This window comes from Halichoerus grypus, chromosome 8 (assembly GCF_964656455.1).
Source record: "Halichoerus grypus chromosome 8, mHalGry1.hap1.1, whole genome shotgun sequence".
NCBI lineage: Eukaryota > Metazoa > Chordata > Mammalia > Carnivora > Phocidae > Halichoerus > Halichoerus grypus.
Window position 1 is genome coordinate 86,553,470 of NC_135719.1, and position 24,640 is coordinate 86,578,109.

The 24,640-nt window shown below is 34.8% G+C and overlaps 1 long non-coding RNA gene and 1 pseudogene across 10 annotated transcripts in view; one reads left to right on the forward strand and one right to left on the reverse strand.

Moving 5' to 3' along the window:
* LOC118530243 (uncharacterized) overlaps positions 1-24,640 on the reverse strand; it is a 449,173-nt gene that overhangs the window by 375,082 nt on the left and 49,451 nt on the right. For 9 of the 10 annotated variants that reach the window (XR_013440655.1, XR_013440653.1, XR_013440650.1 and 6 more), the window contains exon 2: positions 17,554-17,596. The exons of the other annotated variant lie outside the window; for it this stretch is intronic. This is a non-coding gene — a long non-coding RNA (uncharacterized LOC118530243). The remainder of the gene's footprint in view (positions 1-17,553; positions 17,597-24,640) is intronic. 10 annotated transcript variants of the gene reach the window in all.
* On the forward strand, positions 5,849-6,239 carry LOC118530242 (large ribosomal subunit protein eL33 pseudogene; annotated as a pseudogene).

A 24,640-nucleotide genomic window follows, 5' to 3' on the forward strand; every position in this document is an offset into this window, starting at 1 on the left:
GAGGCAAAGTCTTCTGGAGAAGTCAACTGAATGAGAGTTGGTACTAAAAGATTGCAGTGTAAGCCCCAAAGACAAATCACTGCCCACAATTTGAAGTGCACCCCTTAGCACTAAAATAAATAATAACTTTATTTAAAAATAAATACCTCATTGCCTGAGTAAGGAAGGAGCACCCATGAGAAAAAGATTTGGGCTGAATATAAGATGGAGATTTTCCTCTTATAGAGTCAACCTAACAAGTGTTAAGATTCTGATTTCTAACTACCAGAATCTTAAATGGCTATATCTAGGACATAACTCAGCATTCCCACTTCAATAAATCATTCTTACAAAAATTATAGCATGAATACATGGAGATGGATATATAAAAAGTCCTATGAGGTACTATTTGCAATAGAAAAAGCTAAAAATAAATATTCATCTAGAGGAGACTTATTATACTATGGTATATCAAAATGCACCAACCTGGAAGAAGTTATTTGTGTGTTCAATAAATACTTAGTGAGAAATTACAAAGGACCAAGCATTGTGCCAGGAGCTAGGGACACAGAAGTGAAGACTGATATGGTCTCTGACCTTATGGAGTTTGTAGTCTGGAAAACTAGACAGATAAATACCAAGTATACAATGATGCATGCAAACAAAGAGGAAAATAAGATGTTGTAATAAAGAATAATAGGGAGAAAGGGGGAGAAAGAGAGATTGCAATATTTAATTAAATAGATTAATTAAATAGATCTTTTAGAGGTAATATTTAAAGTGAAATCTATGGAATCAATAAGAGAGGCATTGTAAAAAAAAAAGATTAATTAAAAAGCAGAAGAACAGTGTTCCAGGCAGGGGAAATTAAGGGTAAGAACCTAGGGGAAGATGCAAGAGAGGGGCTACCCCGGAGGGTCTCACATCCAAGTAGATGAGAGGGTATAGGATCCACTTATAAGTGGAGGGATGGACCTTTAACAGCAGGAAAGACACAGCCTGCATTTTAATATAAGAAAATAAATAAGATGGTGACAATGGTCACAGGCATATATCTATTTACTGGTCGGAAAATGAGAGAATTAGTTCTAATCTACTATTTTCTATTTTCCTCCATGAATTTATGTGAGCAGAGAATGGAGAGATACAAGTTAGGTGGAAGGTGAGAAGAAAAATAAGTTATAAAATAATTTTCCCAGAAAACAGGAAAGAGAATCTATTAAAAATATGTAGCAGAATTTTCAAGGCAGTGTTGAAAGTCCATAGATAATTGCATACAGTGCAGATATGCATATTAATTACTCTTGCTGTAATTAATATACTTCATTCTCTTTGGCTTTCTACTTGGCAAAACCTCCAGATTTAACACATGGAAAAAAAACTGTGGAAATGACAAATACAAAACAGTTAAAAACATAATGAGATTTAAACAAGGATATATACGTTATGAGCAACCATGTAAATAGTGCTAAATAGAATTACATTCAAATTATTAAAATAACTAAAGTTGCAAACAAACTATGACTCATTTTAACATTATTTACCAAACGAAATAAACTAAAATGAATCTCTTCTTAAAATAACTTTTTAAAAAAATGTTACCTTTTAAAGTGTCTCAGATTTTTAAAAAAACATATGGGCAGGTAGGAAATTTAAAATAAAAAGCAGAAGCCTTTGTACAGCCTAAACATAGATATGGTAGTGTGCCAGGTTTTAGCTAAAGTTTCTCTATATATAACCTGTAATAGGTCCAGTATTTACTTTTTTAAATGTTTTATTTGTAAAGAACATATAATGTAACTAATTAAATGCCAATTAATGAGGTTTTAATTTTTAATTATTTTTTTAATTTCTAATTTTTAAATAATTTATATACCACTTACCCATTTCTCTTACTCCCTATTCCCCAACTCTGGCAACAACCAATCTGTTCTCTGTATCTATGAGCTTGTTTTTTGTTTGTTTGTTTGTTTGTTTGTTTATTTGTTTAAGATTCCACATATAAGAGAGATCATACAGTGTATTTCTTTCTCTGACTTAATTTATTCAGTCATAATGTCCTTGAGGTCCATCCATGTTTCACAAATGGCAAGATTTCATTCTTTTATGGCCGAATAATATTCCATTGTGTATGCACACCACACTTTCTTTATTCATTCATCCATCATTCATCCATCCATCCATTCATCCTTCTTTCCATATCTTAGCTATTGTAAATAATGCTGAAATGAACATGGGGGTGCATATATCTTCTCAAGTCAGTATTTTCGTTTTCTTCAGATAAATACTTAAAAGTAGAAATGTTGAATCATATGGTAGTTCTATTTTCAACTTTTTGAGGAACCTCCATAACTTTTTCCATAGAGGCTACACCAATTTACGTTTCCACCAACAGCGCACAAGTGTTCACTTTTCTCCATATTCTCACCAACACTTGTTATTTGTCTTCTTGATACTAGCCATTCTGACTGGTATGAGGTGGTATCTTATCATGGTTTTGGTTTGCATTTCCCTAGTGACTAATGATGGTGAACATCTTTTCATGTGCCTTTTGGCCATCTATATGTCTTCTTTGGAAAATGTCTATTCAGATCTTCTGCCCATTTTTTAATTGACTTGTTTGTTGTTTTGCTATTGAGTTGTAGGAGTTCTTTCTATATTTTGGATATTAGCTTCTTATCATATATATGATTTACAAATGTTTTCTCTCATTCAGTAGGTTGCCTTTTCATTTTGAAGACAGCTTCCTTTGCTGTGCAGCCTTTTAGTATGATATAATCCCACTTATTTATTTTTGCTTTTGGAGCCAGATTCAAAAAATCATCTCCAAGACCTATGTCAAGGAGCTTACTATCTATGTTTTCTTCTTGGAATTTTATGGTTTCAGGTATTTCATTCAAGTCTTTAATTCATTTTCAGTTAATTTTTGTGCATGGTACAAGATAGTGGTTGAGTTTTATTCTTTTGCATGTTGCTATACAATTTTTCCAACATGATTTACTAAAGAGATTGTCCTTTCCCTACTATATATTCTTGGCTTCTTTGTCATTAATTAATTGACCAATAGGTGTGGCTTTATTTCTGGGCTCTCTATTCTGTTCCATTGATCTTTTGGTCTGTTTTTATGCCAATACCATACTGTTTTAATTACTATAGCTTTGTAATATAACTTAATGGTTTAATATTGAAGTCAGGGAATGTGATCCCTCCAGCTTTGTTTTTTTTTCTCAAGATTGCTTTGGCTATTCAGGGTGTTTTGTGATTCCATAAAAATTCAGGGTTATTTGTTCCATTTCTTTGAAAAATGCCTTTGGGATTTTGATAGGGATTGCATGGATTCTGTAGATTGTTTTGGAGAGATTTATTCTTCAAATCTATGAGCACGAAATATCTTTCCATTTATTTGTGTCTTTAATTTTTTTTTCATTAATGCCTAGTAGTTTTCAATATATAGTTCTTTCACCTCCTCGGCTGAATATGTTTTTAACTATTTTATTCTTTTTGATGAAACTGTAAATGGGATTGTTTTCTTTGATTCTTATTCTGATAGTTCATTATTAGTGTATAGAAATGCAACACATTTTTGTGTACTGATTTTGTATACTGCAACTTTACTGAATTCATTTATTTATTTTAACAGTTTTTCTACAAAGTCTTTAGGGTTTTCTATATGTAATATCATGTAATCTGCAAATAGTGACAGCTTATTAAAGTGTCAGTCTGAGGAGCAAACATCTAATTTAACACATACATTTAGGAGCCTGCTGGAACACTCTCTGGAGGTAGGGACTGGCAGGAATCATCTTTGTACTTTCACTTTGACACACTCCAGAGCACCAGGGTTTCCAGGAAGGGAGCTTTTACATGCATCTGGTGCTCTAATTTTTATGGCTGCCACCAAGAGGATGCCTCCTGACTGCCTGGCTCTGGACGCCAGGGATGCTTGTGTTTGGTCCCATGGTACTATAATAACTGGTATCATCCAGAAAGGAGCTCATACCCCTATTCAGTGCCGATTTTTGTGGCTGCTGCCAGGGAATACCTCTATATTGTCTGGCTCTGGCTACCAGTGCGGTTTGACACTCATGGGACTTACAGGACTGTAACTAATGAAGAAATCCTTCAACAGCTACCACCCCTAGGGCACAGCAAGAGACACAGACCCAGGAGTTTGGTCTTTTTGTGAAGGAGGCCTTTTAGCTAATCACCGTGACTGAGGTCTGGGGGACAGGCTTCTAATTAAACACACATCTAGAGGCTGACTACAATTATTTCCAGAATCATTGGAGGATAGGTGCTTTCTTCATCCTCTCCCTCTGCTGCTCTCCCGAGTTCCAGTGTCTCCTGGAGGGGAGCTTCACACACAGTTGGTACCCTGTTTTTGTTTTTGTTTTTTTTACATCTGTCACCTTGGGTTATGTAGCTGCCACCCAGGGACACTCCCTTGGTTCTGGTGGCCAGGGGGGCTTGCATTCTGGGTCCCATGGGACTGTGACAATCAGAGAAATGGTTCTGGGCTGGCTGCAACCCCAAGGGCAGTGTGCAAACAGCAGATTAAGGCACACCCCTACTGGTCTTTTTGCGAAGGAGGTCTCTTGGCTTGTCCTGGAGCTTTAGCGTGAAGGGCAGATTTCAGGTTTGACAAACATCTAGTAGGCTATGGATTTGCTCTCAAGGACCAAGGTTGTAGATGGCAGCTTGGCACTCTCCCTCTGCCTTCTTCCACCTCACTAATACCTTCCAGGAAAGGGCCATACACTCATCTTGAACCCTAATTTTTGTGACTGCTGCCCAGGGAACACCACCAGACTGCCTGGCCAGTGGGACTTAACACTTGCAGTCCCAGAGGACTGTTTATATTTGCTTTTAAAGCTGCTGCCTGAGGATCTGACTTCCAAATAAACTGAATTAAATGCTGAGATTCTCTCCTTAAGAATACTGACAGGCCTTGACACATTCTAAACTACTGAGAGTTATCAAAATATAATAGGCTGCTTAAATAAGCACAAAAACTTTGAGAGATGACAAAGAGCTGGGACTGGGTTGAATGACAAGGTTCCTTTCCTACATGAGGCCCCTCCTTCAAGATTGGGAAAGGTGGTTGTCTCATCTACCATACAGAAACTACTACAGAGAGCCTAGCAAAATGAATAAACAGAGGAATATGTTCCAAATGAATGAACAAGATAAAACCTCAGAAAAAACATTCATGAAATGGAGATAAGTAATTTACCCGATAAAGAGTTTAAAATAAAGGTCGTAAGGATGCTTAACAAACGAGGGAGAAGAATGGATGACCAATGGGAAGTTCAACCTAGAGATGGAAAATATAAGAAAGTACCAAATAATTCATAGAGCTAAAGAATCAATAACTGAACTGAAAAATATACTAGATGGGTTCAACAGCAAATTAGATGAAGCAAAAGAAAAGATCAGTCAACTCTAAGGCAAGGCAGTGGAACTCGCCCAATCAGAACAGCAAAAAGAAAAAAGAACGGAAAAGGTGAAGATAGCTTAAAGGCTTATAGACGACATCAAATGGACTGACACTCATTTTATAGGGGTCCCATAAGAATAAGAGAGAGAGAACGAGGCAGAAATCTTGTTTGAAGAAATAATGGCCGCAAACTTCCCTAACCTGAGGAAGGAAACAGTTCCAGGAAGCCCAGAGAGTTCCAAACAAAATGAACCCAAAGAGAGCCACAAGAAGACACATTTCAATTAAAATGTCAAAAGTTAAAGACAAGGAGAGAATATTAAAAGCAGTAAGAGAAAAACAAATTATTATTTACAGAGAAATCCCCATAAGAATATCAGATTCTTGCTTTTTTTCCGCCATCTTGGAGTCTGTGGAGGCCTGCTGGGAACAGGACTCCTATAACGCCAAATAATGTCTGGAAGGCTGTGGTCCAAGACCATTTTTGCTGGCTATAAGCGGGGTCTCCGGAACCAGAGGGAGCACACAGCTCTTCTTAAAACTGAAGGTGTTTATGCTCGAGATGAAACGGAATTCTATCTAGGCAAGAGATGTGCTTATGTGTACAAAGCAAAGAACAACACAGTGACTCCTGGTGGCAAACCAAACAAAACCAGAGTAATCTGGGGAAAAGTAACTCGTGCTCATGGAAACAGTGGCATGGTTCGTGCCAAATTCCGAAGCAACCTTCCTGCTAAAGCCATTGGCCACAGAATCCGTGTGATGCTGTACCCCTCAAGGATTTAAATTTAATGAAAAGTAAATAAAGGTGTAGATTTGTTCTCTTGTAAAAAAAAAAAAAAGAATATCAGATTCTTTAGCAGAGACTTTGTAGGCCAGAAGGGAGTACACGATATATTCAAAGTGCTGAAAGGAAAAAACTTAAAACCAAGAATATTTAACCTGGCAAAGTCATCATTCAAAACTGAAGAAGAGAAAAAGAATTTGCCAAACAAGCAAAAGCTAACGGAGGTCATCGCCACTAAACTGGTCTTACAAGAACTGTTAAAGGGACTTCATTAAGCTGAGAAGAAAGGGTACTAATTGGTAACAAAAAACATATCAAAGAATAAACCTTATTAGAAAGGTAAATAAATAGGGCGCCTGGGTGGCTCAGTCGTTAAGCGTCTGCCTTCGGCTCAGGTCATGATCCCGGCGTCCCGGGATCGAGTCCCGCATCGGGCTCCCTGCTCGGCGGGAAGCCTGCTTCTCCCTCTCCCACTCCCCATGCTTGTGTTCCTGCTCTCGCTATCTCTCTCTCTGTCAAATAAATAAAATCTTTAAAAAAAAAAAAAAAAAAAAAAAAGAAAGGTAAATAAATAGTAAAGGTAGTAGATAAATAGTAAAGGTAGTAAAAGTAGTAAAACTAGTATGAAAGTTAAAAGATAAAAGTAGTTAAAGTAACTATGATTAAAATAATTAGCTAAGGGATATACAAGTAAAATGCGATATCAAAATCATAATACATGCAGGAGGAAGTAAAAATATTGAGCTTTACAATGGGAACAAAATTAAGATGTCATCAACTTAAAATAGACTGTTACAGATGTAAGTTGTTATAAGCAAACCTCACGGTAAATACAAAGCAAAAATCTATAGTAAATATGCAAAAGATAAAAAGAAAGGAAGTATACCACTAAAGAAAGTCATCAAATCACAAAGGAAGAGACCAAGAGAAGGAAGAAACAGAGAGGAATTAAATAAACAGCCAATAAATAATAAAATGACAACAATTATATACCTATCAATAATTACTTTAATGTAAATGGACTAAATTCACTAATCATTTTGTGATGTAAGCATTCATTAAAAATTCATTTATTCAGTGCCTCAGTATAAAAAAAAAATGTAATGTCAAATGTTTTGGAGAACTCAGAGGTGAGCTACATAGAAGTACTTCCCTCTGATCATAAGGAAATATCTATTCTCAGAAAATGCTCTTTTCAGATTTTATCACACCACCCTTCCAAATTACTTGTCTTAGATTACGGCTCCTGCTCCTATCTTTCCAGTTTCTCTTGCTTGGTTCTGTATTTTGGAATAAGGTAATTGAAGATTTCCTTTACTAATCCATTGAACACTCCTCTCTGGTGTACTAGTGAGACTCAGCCACCTATACTCTCTACTTGCATTATCCTTCATCCCCACACACATGGAGTACAGAGGACCCCAACAGTTAGGGACCCTTGTCAGTGTGGCTGGTCAGTCTAAGGCGAAAAGAAGTGAGAGTGAAAGAAGTAGTCTGAGTTAATTACATCAAATGAGGAATTCCTTGCTTTACTCTCTGATTCCTATACCTCTAAAATACATAAAAAGATAACAAAAGTACAATTTTCAGAAACTGATCTACCAGAGACCAAATGGAAATGTATACACTAAATAGAACATGCTAACAAATCTAATTGAGAAATAGTTTTTGTAATGATTGGAATTAATCATTATTTCCCTCCTGACCCCTCACCTTGAGTGATGGCTGTATCAAGTATGTAATATACTCGCTTAAAAAAAAAAAAAAAAGATTCACCTGTCATAAAAACTAAAAATGTGGAATTAGTGCAGCATCTGGCAGATATTTATTAATCATGCCAACTAAAACAGATGGTAGTCAATCTTTAAAATCTGGGTTTGTTTTTTTTTTATGGCCTGGAATGACAATGGACAAGAGGTCAAATATTACACTAAAAGTGGTAATTGTCCTTTATTTAAGAAGAATAAAATGGGTATCTTCAAACTTTGTTTGAATAGTTGTCCTCTCTCCAAAAGAGTTCAGATTAGTTTACATACCTTTTAATTTACACGACAGAGTATCATTTGAAAAGTTGGTCATGATATCTTTCATCTTAGAAAAATAACAAGGATAGAAGAAGTTAAGGAATACTATTCTACCTTATAACTATACTATTCTACCTTAGACCCCAATGCCCTATCTACAGATCGAAGGACTACAGAGTAAACATGAAGCTACTCTGAATATCAGAGAAGTATATACATGTTATGCACAGACACATACAAACACACATATAGGGTTTATTTATATGATTATAGCATCATGCTCATAAATCTTAATCCACTGCAATAATTTAGACTTCAAAATCTTCAATGCCATTGCTGACCCTTGGCTTCCATTCCTGGTTGCTCAGTCTCTGACTCAGACCCCCTCACTCCCTGGAACATCCAAATGTCATTGCAATTCATCCACCAACTTTGCATTCTTTAATCACATGGTTTGTTGTCATTTATGAGTTCAAACAGGTTTTGTTTTAATGTGTAATGATCTCATATCCTCCTGACCTACCAAAATATAGTAAAATGTATGTTTTTGCCACGAAAGTGATATAGAAAAAAAATAATTGCCAGTCACTTTCAGGATTGTTCAACCAAGGTTAGACTAGTTAGTTTGGGCAATCTGAAAACCCTAAATTTGCTAAATTTTCTTAATGGAATCTCTAACAGTAGGGACTATCAGACAACTTTTGCAAAATTATGCATAGAAAAACTTCATAGATTAATGAAATTCTCTTGGTTGGATGATCCTCACTTATTCGGTAAAATTTTCCACTTGATGCTTGAAAATGTTCTCAGGGCTTTATTTCTAGTTAATAAATTCAGTATTTATTTTACATCTACCATTTGCAGAGCATTGTGTTCGGTACTTTCAGGTACTGTTTCAGGAACAAAGAAAACAGAGGCCCTACCCCTAAGTAGCTTGTCAATTAAATTGGAAAGCAAGATAGAAATGTGTGGTGAGGTTTCTAAAATAAACACAAGAGGAAATTTTGTGAGATGGTTTGTAACTTTTCTTCCTTCCTCATCTCCCATCTTTATTTTTATTAGCTAATTTACATGAGGGCTTTTAGTAGTTTTGTCTAAGAAGAAAGAAGGGCTAGTAAGAGAAGGATAGTGCTTTGTGCACAAACTCATGGGAGAGGAAAGAGAAAAATACAACATCAATTACTGGAAGGAACCATTTTTGAGCTCTGGTTAGAACTGATGTTAGAGACAGAAAAACTTCAGATGATTTTCCTAGCAAGATTCTATGAGACCTAGAGCATAAAGTCATGTAGTTTCATGGGGAAGAAGGGAGAATGGGATGCAAGTAATTAAATTCAGTGTAAAGTTGGAGAACAAGCTCATTTTTACCTTTCTGTTATTTCCTAGAGATCTGCACAGTTTTGACTCACTAAGAGGTCAAAGAATCCATCAGTAGAAATCCCCGTGCTTAACAGAACATCAGGAACAAGTACAATACCCGCTGAGGGGCCTTCTCGAAGTAGTGGTGGCCATTTTGATGCACCACTCTCAAATGATGAGTGCAGAAGAATGGGAGCAGCCTTCTTCCCAACTATATTACAATGGCCCCTGGGGCCCCGGAAATAACAGAGATGCGAAGAAGTGGTGCCTAAGTCCTGCAGTGATGTAAGATTGAGCTAATGAATTATTAAAATCCACAGATGAAGCCCTGAGAACAATTTAGGATAGAATATAATTAAATACAAAATTGTGTGGTAGGAACCCCATTTGTCATAGAATTTCATAGATGGTTGATGGCTGAAAGAGTAAGTAAAGTCTTTATCAAAGTGTTGAGAATAATATGGGACATTGAAGGACTTGTGGGTCTTATGAACTATATCATAATTCATATGTTGAAATCTAACCCTCAATTTGATGGTATTAGGAGGTGGGGCCATTGGGAGATAATTAGATCTTGAGGGTATAACCCTCATAAATGGGATTAGTGTCCTTACAAGAAGGGGACAGAGAGTTAACTCTCTTTCTGCCATGTGAGGATACAACTAAAAATTGGCAGTCTACAGCCCGAAAGAGATGTTTCACCAGAACCTGATCATACTGTCACCCTGTCTCAGGCTCTCAGCCTCTAGAACTTTGAGAAAAAAATATCTGTTGTTTAAACTAAAAAGGAAGGAAGGAAGGAAAGAAGGAAGGAAGGAAGGGAGGGAGGGAGGGAAGGAGGGAAGGAAGGAAGGAAGGATAAGAAAGAAAGGCAGTCAGAGAAAAGACCAAACATTATTCTGGTGATAAAAATTCTTCAACATGGAAGTTTCAGTGGTATGATGGGAGCTAAAACTAGATCCAAAGTGTTGTAAAATACTGGATATCAATAAAATGGAGATGGTGAACATTGATCATTCAGTGTAAAAGTCTGCCAATTAAAGATTTTAGATGGTCGATAAAGGAAAATATTTCAAATGAAAACATTTGCTTTTTCTTATGTTTTAAAAAGCTTCCTTTTTTTTTTTTTTTTTTGAAGTATATTTGAGGGCAGAAAATATGAAACCAAAGAGTAAGAGATGGAACAGAAAAATCAGAGTGAAGTTTGATAACTGAAATAGTCCCGGTTAAATAAAATTAGTATCTGCTTTGATATATCAGACAATACTAGAAAACAATGTATTTTGAATTCTTACATATTTTATTAGTCAAATATTTATTTTCAAATAACAGTAAGGTTTTTGGAATTCAAAATAATTTAGTTTATGCAAACTTTTCCACTAGTGGTTTTTATTTTGTGTTTTATCTCAGTTTTTTATTCCACTGCCTTGATTTTTTTAAGTTGTTCTTTGTGACAATATCTGGCTATGATTACACACATGAAAAGTTTGTCACAGCTTTTCCTCAATCCTAACTCTGCCCCTCAAATAAAACACAAGGGGAAAAAAACTGCTCAATTGGTTTTCTGGGCTCTCACAACACCACATATATGGTGTTAATCCCTTAAACTCAGCAAACTGTTGATGTATAAAAAACAATATTCTCCAAGTGCAGAGGGTCAAGTAGTGCAAAGATACTTAAAATGATACAGAAGGCCCATGTCTCTACTACAAAAAGAATTACTGAACTGCTGTTTGCAATGCTCTGTTTTTGTATGTAACTTTTCTTGGCAACAGATGCAGTATTTATAGTAAAGTCTATCACCGTTTATTAATGTTATACATTAGAGTTATTTGCTACTCTAAAAATGATATGCTAAAATATGCCGAAGCATTTTCAAATAAAACAAGAAAAATGAACTGACAATTTATTAATTGCATTTCATTGTTTCATAATAGAACATGATAAACCTTGAATAAAACAACATAAATATATCAATTCCATTTAGCATAATTGTTCTAACCATTTATAATGAAGTCCCCAGAGAGTTCTTTTCTACTCATTTTCCCTAAAGTTGCAAGAGATTTTTTTCCCTTTCTTTATTTCCTTCTGTCATTGTTTAAAACAGTTGCTTTCCAGTAATTCACAGGCAAGCATAAGAATACAGCAGTAACCTGAATGTGCATGTGTCCAGAGAATTGATAAACAACTTGCTAATTGGAATATTTCAACTCAATGTGATTTGGGAAATCTTGTTGCAGATATAGTGCATCTTGCATGTTGTTTATTGCAAGACAAAATGGATCAAAGGACCAGTCTTAAAGCTCTAATAACAGATACCAAAATAGTTGCATTATTAAATGTATACCAGTGACTCAGTTTACCATAAGAAGAAATTCTACCATATGTTTTAGATACCATGTTTTTCAGGAGTGCATAATAAACCTGCTTCAGCTTTGAGGAACTGGTATATGTAGGAACACCAAGCAACTCAATAGCTGAGTTAGATATAGGGTCAACGGTCATGCTCTCTATGTTAAAGACACATTGGAGGAAGAGATGTACATTTACAGGAAAATTTATCAGTTAAAGGCCATAAATTCTTTGCATGCATGTTTGTGTTCCTGATAGCTCTGAAAACATTAAATAAGTACACCTTCCTCCTTCATGTGTGGGACTAGTCTCTATTTTAATACCAAGAAGAAGAGAGCAGAAACAGGGTTGACAGAAGAGCAAGAGAACAAGTAGACTCAACTGTGTATGAATATTCAGCTCCAAGAAAGTCAGTAACTCATATCAGCGGAGAGAAGATGGATAGCCACATGGAAAACAATAAAAACGAACCAATTTTTTACATTATACATTTGGATAGGTTCTAAAAGGATCAGAGAGTTGTTACATTAAATAAATATAGCAAAACTAGTACTAGAAGAAACATAAATTAAGTGCTCTATAATTTGTGTTTGGGGAAAACTTTCTTAACTATAATTCAAAATCCAGAAGGAAAAAAGGGAAAATGGCTCAACCTATTAAATTTTAAGAATTTTTCACACAGAAAGGTCACCTGGGTGGCTCACTCAGTTAAGCATCCTATTCTTGATCTCAGCTCAGGTCTTTATCTCAGGGTTGTGAGTTCAAGTCCCGTGTTGGGCTCCATGCTGGGTATAGAGCTTACTTAAAAAAATAAAAATCTTTCACAAGGGAAAAACACTATAAGCAAAGTAAAAAGACAAGCTGAGGGAAAAAAAATTGCAATCATATCACAGGCAAAGGAGTAATGTACTTAATATATTATTAACTTCTAATAATAGCAAAGAAAAACACCAAAATTCTAAATGATCTGTGACTTTCAACAATGTTCCATCTTTCTTATAATCGCAAGACCACTTCTCACCTATCAGAATGGATAAAATACAAAAATTTGACAATATAACCTACAGATTAAGCTGTTAGGAAATGCATTCTAATACATTGCAGCTGGAATGCAAAATATCATAACCCATAAGGAGACGAATTGGCAATATCTAACAAAATTTCATATATTTACCCTTTACCTAGCAATCCCACTTCTAGGAAACTATTCTAAAATATACTGGTAAAATACACAAAAGATGGTTTATTACAGCACTCTTTGCAATAGCAAAAAGCTTGAAACAAAGAAAAGTTCCATCAGATTGGGAATTAGTCATGTATATCAACACAACAGAGTACTGTGCAGCTCTAAAAAGTAATGAGGAATATCTTTCTATATTACTATGGTGTAATCTCCAAGAAAGGTGAAAAATATCAAGGTGGAAAACTGCATGTGCAGTATGCTACTGTTTATCTAAGGAAATGAATATATATATAATATATATTGTAAAATTTATATAATATAGCAATGAACAATTTATATTATAAAATTTACATTGTAATATCATAGTAATATAAAATTTGTATAAAATAAAAATTTATACCATAAAAACAATAAAGTTAAGTATATGAAGGTGTCCCTAGAAGGAAAGAGAATAGAAAGGACAGGGATTAAAAACTGAACATTTCTGAATATGCCTTGTTTTATAAATTTCAAATTTGACTTTGAACCCACCTAAATATTTTAAATAATTTTAAAGCAAAATCAGTTTCAAAAAAGCATTTCCTAATTCCTGAAGTCCTGAAAGTAAAATTCATGTATCAAATTATAGCACATTCTTCCCCTCCTGGGAAAGAATGAAGGGGGGGAAATTGGAGGGGGAGACGAACCATGAGAGACTATGGACTCTGAGAAACAAACTCAGGGTTCTAGAGGGGCGGGGGGTGGGGGGGATGGGTTAGCCTGTGATGGGCATTAAAGAGGGCACATACTGAATGGAGCACTGGGTGTTATATGCAAACAATGAATCATGGAACACTACATCAAAAACTAATGATGTAATGTATGGTGATTAACATAACATAATAAAAAAATCATTTTAATTTTGATCAAAAGCATTTACTCAATGGTTATGGGCAAATAAAAAATATACATAAATATATGTCTTAAAAAAAAAATTATAGCACAGCCGCACAAGGAAGAACTACTCCAAGTAACTTGTAATTTTACCAAACGTTCCTAGTGGGATTTACTCTAAAGGCAACATAAACAGCAAAAAAAATATAATTAATTTGTTTTCAGTTAGTGACTGTCAATATCATTATACTGCAACAGCTATGTATATATAGTGAAATAAAGCAAATGGGTAACTATATAGGTGTTTTGGAGAAACTAAGATTTAAACATAGAGGAAACAAAATGCAATTATAAGATCAATAAGGTTAAGTAATATCCCCACAGTCTTGACTATGAATTGTGATTATACTTATGATTATATATGTACAGGGATATATGTATTTCTGCCTACTGAAAGGTCTTAAAATAGTGACCAATACAGTGACGATGTGCACGCTTAACCCCTGGTCTTTAATTGCAAGATGTAGAGAAATAGCTAGTTCCAGGTATCAGTCAAGAGATATATACATTATGAACCTAGATCATTTTACATACTGAAAGGCAAGTTACTATCAAAGTCTATCAGGGTTAGCTGTGATGGACTCAAGCGCTAATATAAAAAAAGGCTACTAATATAAAAAAAAGGCTACTACTGGCCAAAGACTGGACAATTTGAGCATCAATAAGGATAATGATTGACATGAATTGAAACATATGACATATGTTTAAATCCATCACTTTTTAAAGATTCCTAATAGAAAGCAAAAACAATTAAGAAAATCTTATTGGTCTCCTTCAGAGGATATTAAGGAACTGACTCATTTTTCACAACTGGTAAATAAAGGAAAAGATCAAGCAGGTATACCACCTTTCCCAACCAACTATAATTCAGGATTACTAACTAGTTGGTGAGGGTACTATATGTTTATACAGTCATTCCAGTTAATAAATGAAGAAAAAAATGATAAAATAAAAATATCACCGTCACATCCTAATATGAATCTGAGCAATGATCATCAATTGCTATAACATCAAAAAAGTTAACTAGATACTATGTGCCTCCTCATGGAGGTACCCAAAACTACCTATAAAGTATTCTTGCCAAAAACAAACAAACCTCTCCCCCCCTTCCCCCACCCCGAACCTAATGTGCACAAACTTCTTGCCCCCTGTTCTCATCTGTGTTTTCTCCCATCATCTGTGGAAATCAACAACCCTGAATCACTAACCTGAGGGGCAGGGTGGATCCTTTCCCTTTTGTGATGAATTTTCATTCTTTCCTTTGATTTTTTTTCCCTAAACATCATTTCTCTTCCCTGTTCCCTTCCTTCTGTTGCCAGGAGTACCAGCCATGCAAACTTTACTTTCAAAGCCCAAGAGAAGAGGAATTGGAAGTTAATGACAATGGGAACTAGACACACCCGCCTTTGTTTATGGAATGTGAGGAACAGGAGCTGGAGCCAAGGCAAGGTCAGCAATGCAGCTGAGGACTCTGGTGGAAGATTATCTGATGTTGGATAAAACAAATACAGTTTCTAGTAGCACACATTCAGTCTCAGGTCCAGTGCCCACATTACCCATACTTCTGAGCACCTATCTCCATACACCCTTTGTGACATTCAGGAAGACAAGGAACAATGCCAGGAAGATTCTTTACACACTAATTGTTAACAATGACTATAATATCCTGAAGGGTAGGAATTATGTCCTCTTGGATTTTGTGGCACACGTACCACATCACCTAGTACATTGCTGTGTATACAATAAACATTCAGCAACTAATTAGTGGACATAAGACAATGTAACAGAATAAATTGATACTTATAAATGATTTTTAAAAAGTATGTCATCATAGGCTACTGAAGCTCTCCACGTTCACTGAAGATATACTTGTTAAGTTGCAACATTAAAATTTTGTTTAAAAATCTAGAGACTAAAGAAAAAGGCTGAGAATTAATGCGGTAAACACACCACTTAAGAAGTTAGAAAAAGAACCTCAAAATAAATCCAAAGATAGTTGAAGAGAGGGGATCATGAAGATGAAAACAAAATCCCCAAAATAGAGACACTAAGGTACATTAGAATAGCAGCAAACCTGGCATATTTGAGCTCCAGAATAGATCTTTTCTTTTAACAACACCTCCTCTCTATGCTAAAAATAACTGTAATAATCATGAAATGAAATAACTAATAATGGCCATAGAAGACACACAGAAAATGAATATTTTATTTTATTGAACTTATATACAATCATGCCAGTAGAAATATTTTTTTTTTAAAAATGAAGGAGAGAAAAAGGAGAAAAATAATGGAATAATGTTTCTAAATTATATTACTATATTTTATCTTGAAAAAGAAAAGAAAAACTTGTATCTCTATAATCTGTTACAGTAATGAATAACATTATAATTAATAGCAAAGGGCAATTAAAAATTAATAAAGAATAAATTTCTATTTTAGAGGTATTTTTCAAATGCCATACAATATTTCATGTTTGAATTAAAACTTTTCACCCAACAAAAGAAGTATTATACCTAGTAGGTCCCACTCTACTTCACTGTTTAAATTTTTACATGATATAAAAACTAGAAGGACAGAAATGAAGTAACTAGATTTTATTTCTTCTTATCATTATTTATTTATAATCTACTGCATAAGCATAAGAACATGTACAATCATAGCAACTGGAGACAAAAACTGTCTAAAAGAAGATGTAACAAATCCAAACCATTATGCATTTACTCTCTAAATGAATGCAAATAACTGAGTCTGAGTAAGTCACAGGCAGACTCTATAACTAGGAGTTCTCGCATTAGCTTCCAGAATGATGTTTAATAATGCAAATAAGAAGGACATGGTACTTTGAAATGTACATATATGTTTTCAAAACTCGTAGCAACCACATCAATTATTTAGCTCTTAGGGCAATAAAAGAGTTTTTAAGGGGGGGGCGGAGTATTTTAATCACTGATACTGTTTAGAATTACCAGTACATAATGATAATAAAAAGCTTGTCAACTTTTAGTCAGTTTTACCGTTGTTTTTAAATTTTCTACAGACAACACACCTCCTAATTGCCTGTGCCCAGGAAAGACGACTCCCACCACCCTCCCATCACGTGCCACTGCTGCAAAGATAATACTTGAAAAGCCTAGTAAATTGGACAAATGTAAAAATTCTGCAGAGGAGGCACAAATAAATAATACCAGGAATAAAAAAAAAAAAAAGAGAGAGATAACTTTAAATAGCAGAGCCACTAAAAAGGTAAGAAGAATACTCTGAACAAAAGTATGACAATAAATTGGAAAGTTTTAGATGAAATGAAAATATTCCAGGAAAATGTAATTTATAAAAAGCAACTAAGAAAGAACATTTTAATAGTCAGTTAAGCTGAATGTTTATTTTAGTTCACAGAAAAACACTAATCACCCAGGGTTCACGGTAATTTATGCCAAACATTCAAGGATGGGCATCCCAATCTTAAGCTAACTTTTTCAGAAAATACAAGAAGAGGACAAACCTTCCACTCATTCCATGAGATCAGCATATCCTTGATACCAGAACTAGACAAGGACAGGAAGAGGAAAGAAAAGGTTACTGTAATTTGTGAACACAAAAAAATTCTAAACAATATATTAACAAACTGAATATAGCAGTATACAAAAAAAAATATCATGAACAAGTAGGACTCATCTCAACAATAGAAGAGTTATTTGACGTTTATTAATAATTAATCATGGAACACTACATCAAAAACTAATGATGTACTGTATGGGGACTAAATTAACATAACAAAATTAAATTAAATTAAAAAAATTCATATTACCATTTTTATATATGCAAAGAAAGTTTTTCAAAGTTCAACATGCATTCATGATTTTAAAAATACACTTAAACTAGGAATACAAGATAATTTCCTTAAAAGCTACCTATGAAAATTGTAGAGCAAACATCATTTTTTTTAAGATTTTATTTATTTATTTGAAGGAGAGAGAGAGCACAAGCAGGGGGAGCAGCAGGAGGAGAGGGAGAAGCAGGCTTCCCGCTGAGCAAGGAGCCTGACACGGGGCTCGATCCCAGGACTCTGGGAACCATGACCTGAGCTGAAGGCAGATGCTCAACCAACTGAGTCACCCAGGCATCCCAGAGCAAACATCATTTTTAATGGGGGAACTTCGGAAGCATACCCTAAGAAATTAGCTACAATTTTTCTGGTTCTACATGTAATGAATTTGGAAGTCACCACTCTGTTCTAACAACAAGTAAAAAGCTGAACGTACTGAAAAATAATGAATTCTTCTTGGATCTGTAAAGGACAGGACACAGGGCAAAAGTGCATGCAACAGTGGAGAGACAGGTGAATACAGGGCATCACGGCTTCCTTGACCCACAAGAGAAACGGCCCTGGGAACCAGTACTACAGGTAGAAAACCCCCGCACTGCAACTGACAAATTGTAGCAGCTCAGTGAAGACAACACTGAAAGTAAAAAACACTAGGGAGACCCAGTAACTGGGGGGCCCTCACCATACCGTGAGATTTACCTCCAGGACCTCAGCCAGATTCCCAAGTAAATATCAGAGAAAAATCTCCTCGGCCCCAGGCAGGAGGAGAGGAAAAGGAACCATTTTGAAACACTCCAGAGCATTCTGTTCTTAGCAAGGACACCTCTCAAGGAGAAATTTTTTTACTGGAGCATAACCTACTTGGGTATTATCAGAACCTAACTGACCTGGGGAAAGAAAATACCCGACTACAGTCCACTCAGCAATCCTGTCCCAAATAAGAGAGGAGAAAAATGGGCCAAAGACCTTAATGGACATCTCACCAAAAAAGATACAGAGGTAGCAAAAGAGCATATGAAAAGATGCTTCACATCATATATCATCAGGGAAATGCAAATTAAAACAACCATGAGATACCACTACATACCTATTAGAATGGCCAAAATCCAGAACAAAATCCAGAATGCTGTCAAGGACATAGAATAAGAGGACCTCTCATTTATTGCTGGTGGGTGGAAATGCAAAATACAACAGACACTTTGGAGGACAGTTTGGCAGTTTCTTTTCTTTTTTTTTTCTAAGGTTTTAATTATTTATTTATTTGAGAGAAAGAGCAAGAGCATGAGCAGGAGGAGAGGCAGATAGAGAAGGAGGCAGACTTCCCTGCTAAGCAGGGAGCCTAATGCAGAGCTGGATCCCAGGACTCTGAGAACATGACCTGAGCCAAAGGCAGATGCTTAACTGACTGAGCCACCCAGGCGCCCCCGTTTGGCAGTTTCTTACAAAACAAGAAGTACTCTTACCATACCATATTGCAAGCATACTCCTTGGTATTTACCCGAAAGAGTTGAAAACTTACATCCATATAAAAACCTGCACATCAATGTTTATAGGAACTTTATTCAAAATTGTCAAAAATTGGAAGCAACCAAGATGTCCTCAGTAGGTGGATAAGTTAACTGTGGTATATCTAGACAATGGAATGTTATTAAGTGTTCAAAAGAAATGATCTTTCAAGACATGGAAAGACATGGAGAAAAAAATGAATGTGTCTTACTAAGTGAAAGAAGCCAATGTGAAAAGGCTAATGCTGTATGATTCAACTACATGACATTCTAGAAAATTCAAAACTATGGAGACAGTAAAAAGATCAGTAGTTGCTAGAGACTGGGCAAAGGGAGGTAGAAATAGGTGAACCCAGAGAATGTTTAGGGCAGTGAAATCACTCTGTATGACTATAATGGTGAATACATACCATTATGTATTTGTCCAAACTATAAATTGTACAACATCAACAGTAAACCATAATGTAAACTGTGATTTTTGGTTGATGATTTGTCAATGTGATTTCATCAGTGGTAACAATGTATCACACTGGTGGGGGATGTTGATAATGGGGTAAGTTATGATTATGTAAGGGCAGAGGATATACATGTTATCTCTGTACATTCCTCTTAATTTGCTCTGGATCTAAACTACTCTAAAAAATAAGGCTTTCAAATTTTTAATTAAAAAAATATTTTTTTAAAATTTAGATACAAGTCAAAAACACATCTATCACCATACTAATAGATCTTGGGTATAGTAATCAGATAAGAAAATAAAACTAAATGCCTAAGAGTTAGAAAAGTAGAAATAACACAGCCATTATTTCAGATGATACTTTTTTACATTGAAAATCCAAAATAAACTGTGAACAAATTATTAAAATTAAGTTTAGCACAGTGTCAGGTTGCAAGGTAAATTTGAAAGAAATTTGTTGTACATCAGAAACTGATCATAATTTTTAAAAGATATCATTTATAATAGAAACAAAATGTATACATTAATGAGGAAGAAGTAGACAAAGATATTTGCATCATTTGTGAAAACAATTATAAAATTTATTGAAAAATCTTAATGAAGACCTAATAAACAGAGATATACTGTGTTTACAAATTTAAAAACTTGTTTTCATAAAGATGTCAATTCCTCCAAATATAACTATAGATTCTATATAATTCAAATAAAAATCCCAATAGGACTTTTTTTAAAGAATTTGACATCTAAATTTATTGGAAGAGCAAAGGGCCAAGTATAGTCAAAACATTTGTAAACAAGATTAATGTGGAGAACATTTTTTCCAAAATATCAAGAATTACTATAAATTTCAAGTATTTAGAACAGTACGATACTGTATAGTGACTAGAATATCACTATGAATAGTGACAGACAAATTGATCAGTGGAACCAAATGAAAGTCAATATATAGATTCATGACTATATATGGAAATTTAATAAGTGACAGTTGTATCATTATAGAGCATTGTGAATATGAAGGACTAGTCCCGAGAAGATATTCAAAAACTTGTTTATTCATACAGGGGAAAATGGAATCCTACTTCATACCTCACATTATACACAAAAACCCACATCCAAGTGGAACAAAGATTTCAATATGAAAAACAAAACCTTAAAAATTTAAAATAAAAATACAAGAATCGTTTTATGATCTCAGAATAGGAAGAAAAAGGAAAATTTTTAAATTCCTAATCATGAAGGATAATACTTATATATGTATAATTACATTGGCAGTTTAAATTTTTGTTCGAGAGCCATTCTTAACACATTAAAAGATTAACCATAAAATGGGAGAAAATAATTACAGCATGTATAATTGACAAAAAAATAGTATCTAAAATATATAACTGACTCCTCTAAAGCAAAAACCAAAAAAAGGAAAAATATATGAGCAGGAATTTCAAAGAATTTTAAACATGTATGGGCAATAACCCAAGCAAAATAAAGTGCAACATCGTTATTAATCAGGGCTATGTCAAATAAGCCCACAATGAGATACTCTTTAACACTCCTTGTTTTTCAAAAATCATGAATTCTGGTAGTTCCCAATGTTGAAGATGACACTGATCAATAAAATACACTTTCTATATGTACTTTTATATACTGTTAATAATAGTATAAAATGATAAACTACTTTGGCAGCATTTTCATATTACTTGGAAAAGTTGAACATGTGCACATGCTATGACATAGCAATTCCACGCCTAGATATAATCCCTAGGGACACCTTGGAGTATGTGCACCAGGAGCCAGGTATAAGAATGCCCACAGCAACATTGTGTGAAATTGTAAAATACTGAAAACAACAACGCAAATGTCCAACAATAGGAGAATGGATAAATAAATGGGTAAGTGACATTATATGCAGCAGGGAAAATAAACAAATTAGACAGTCACATGGATGAAAATTGAGAACATAGTTTGAATAAATACATTCAGTTCTAAGTAACTATTATATAGTGTACCATTTTAATAAAGATCAAAAAAGCAAGGCTAAATAATATTTATGGACGGGTATATATAAAATTAGTTTTTATATATCAAGGAAATAGTGCTTACATGTGAGGAAAGAAGCAGGGAGATGGGATAGGCTAGGAGAACAAAGGCCAAAGTCCCAAATAGTACACTGAATGATGGATTTACTGTTTGTTTTTCATCATGGTTTATAATTTACATATAGGGACATATAGGGCAATGCAATATTAAATGGATCAAATCAAATGGTAAAAGACAACGAAGTTTTTTTTTTTTTTAGAAAGATAATTAAGAAGAAGAAGGAACAAGGATGGAAGGAAAACAATCTAATTACCCACCATACTTCTGAACACTTGTTCCATTGATGGGCATCAGGGGGCAACAGTGAGTGCAACAGTAATCCTTTCTTGGTCATAAATGAAACCCATGGGAAGGTATGTTTCAGAGCATTGTGATGTGTGATCTTTAGTGTATCATGGTTTTGCTCTACTTGACAATAGAAACTGTAGGGAACAATTGTTTGTAGAGGGCAAAAAAACACTGTTTACTAGATAATACTAGGAATACAATTTTGGAAGAGGAAAAAAGTAAAATTTAAACCTTACTAAGGCTCTAGATTAAGCCACAATTTACAAAAAATACAAAAGACAGAACAACATTCTAACCTCATAAGGAAACAATTCTGCGAGACACATGACTCAGTTTTGCTAACAAATAAAGGGCATGGTGAACAAAAAAGAGGAGTGAGGGCATGGTGAGCAAAACAGAGGAGTAACAAAATTTAAAATAACATTTAATTACAATAAATGGACTAAATGGACTTATTTGGATCTTGATTCAAAGTGTTACAAAACTTTTTTAAACAGGAAGAATTTAAATATTATTTTATGTTATTATGTTATGTTAATCACCATACATTACATCATTAGTTTTAGATGTAGTGTTCCATGATTCATTGTTTGTGTATAACACCCAGTGCTCCATTCAATATGTGCCCTCTTTAATACCCATCACCAGGCTAACCCATTCCCCCAACCCCTTCCCTCTAGAACCCTCAGTTTGTTTCTCAGAGTCCATAGTCTCTCATGGTTCGTCTCCCCCTCCGATTTCCCCCCTTCATTTTTCCCTTCCTACTATCTTTTTTTTTTTTTTAACATATAATGTATTATTTGTTTCAGAGGTACAGGTCTGTGATTCATCAGTCTTACACAATTCATAGCGCTCACCATAGCCCACACCATCCCCAGTGTCTATCACCCAGCCACCCCATCTCTCCCACCCCCTACCACTCCAGCAACCCTCAGTTTGTTTCCTGAGATTAAGAATTCCTCGTATCAGTGAGATTATATGATACATGTTCTCTGACTGACTTATTTCGCTTAGCATAATACCCTCTAGTTCCATCCACATTGTTTCAAATGGCAAGATTTCGGGTTTTTTGATGGCAGCATAATATTCCATTGTATATCTATACCACATCTTCTTTATCCATTCATCTGTTGATGGACATCTAGGCTCTTTCCATAGTTTGGCTATTGTGGACATTGCTGCTATAAACATTGGGGTGCACACACCCCTTCGGATCACTACATTTATATCTTTGGGGTAAATACCCAGTAGTGCAATTGCTGGGTCGTATGGTAGCTCTATTTTCAACTTTTTGAGGAACCTCCATACTGTTTTTCAGAGTGGCTGCACCAGCTTGCATTCCCATCAACAGTGTAGGAGAAAGGAGTCCCCTTTCTCTGCATCCTGTATTAAAGAATCGCTATTACTTTTATTGTGATAATGAGATACTGTGATTTTTAATGAGACCTTAGTTTTTAAGACAAATGCAAACATATTTACACATGATATAATAAAATGTTGTGAATTTGCTTAAAGATACTTGTGGAGGAAGAAGTGGATGGGAATACAGAAGCCACAAATTGGCCATGTAATATAGCTGAGTCTAGGAATGGATACCAGGAGGCTTTTTATATTGTTCACTTTACATGTGGATATGGTTGAAATTTTCCACTGTCACATGTTAAAATAAATAAAAATATTTTTAAATCTACTGTGTATCCCATTTATTTCTCACAACAACCCTGTGAAGAAAAGGGTGTTATTTACTATCATTTTTTAAGGAAAAAACAGACCCAGGGAACTTAAGGAATATATGTTAAGTTTATAATGAGGCAGAACTGGGATCACAATCTAGAGGCTACAGACTTTCGACTGATGTTTTTCTACCACCTCTGAATCCATAGAATTTTATGATCCCACTAGGTGATGTTCTAGGTCATTATTTATAAATGAGATGAACACTCATGGAATAACTCTCTAAGCAACATATTCTTAGATAAATTGAGTGTACTGTAACCTTGTAAACAAGTTCTAAAAATGAACCAGCCCTTGGAGTTTGTTTCATCACCTTTTCCCCAGGAGAAACACTTGTCAAAAACTGAATGAACTTCATTGTTGCTTCATTAATAACTTCTCTGAATAAATGAATAAAAGTTACTATTTCTAAAAGTAGTGTGCCATTTAAATTGATGTAGCAGTTTTGGCACCATTTTCAGGTGCCAAGGGAACAGAGGAAAAGGTAAACATTGGATTCTATGTGATTTCAACCACAGTTATTAAAAGGCTTACAACCTATGGGAGAATAGAGGAGGGGGAAAAGAGATCAGAAGGTGATACAATATTTGATGGGCATGGCAGAGTGGGGAGATGAAAATTAAATGCTTAGTTTTAAATGGCTCACTGTGGCTTGTTTCGAAAATATCTAGTTTGGTATGAAAAT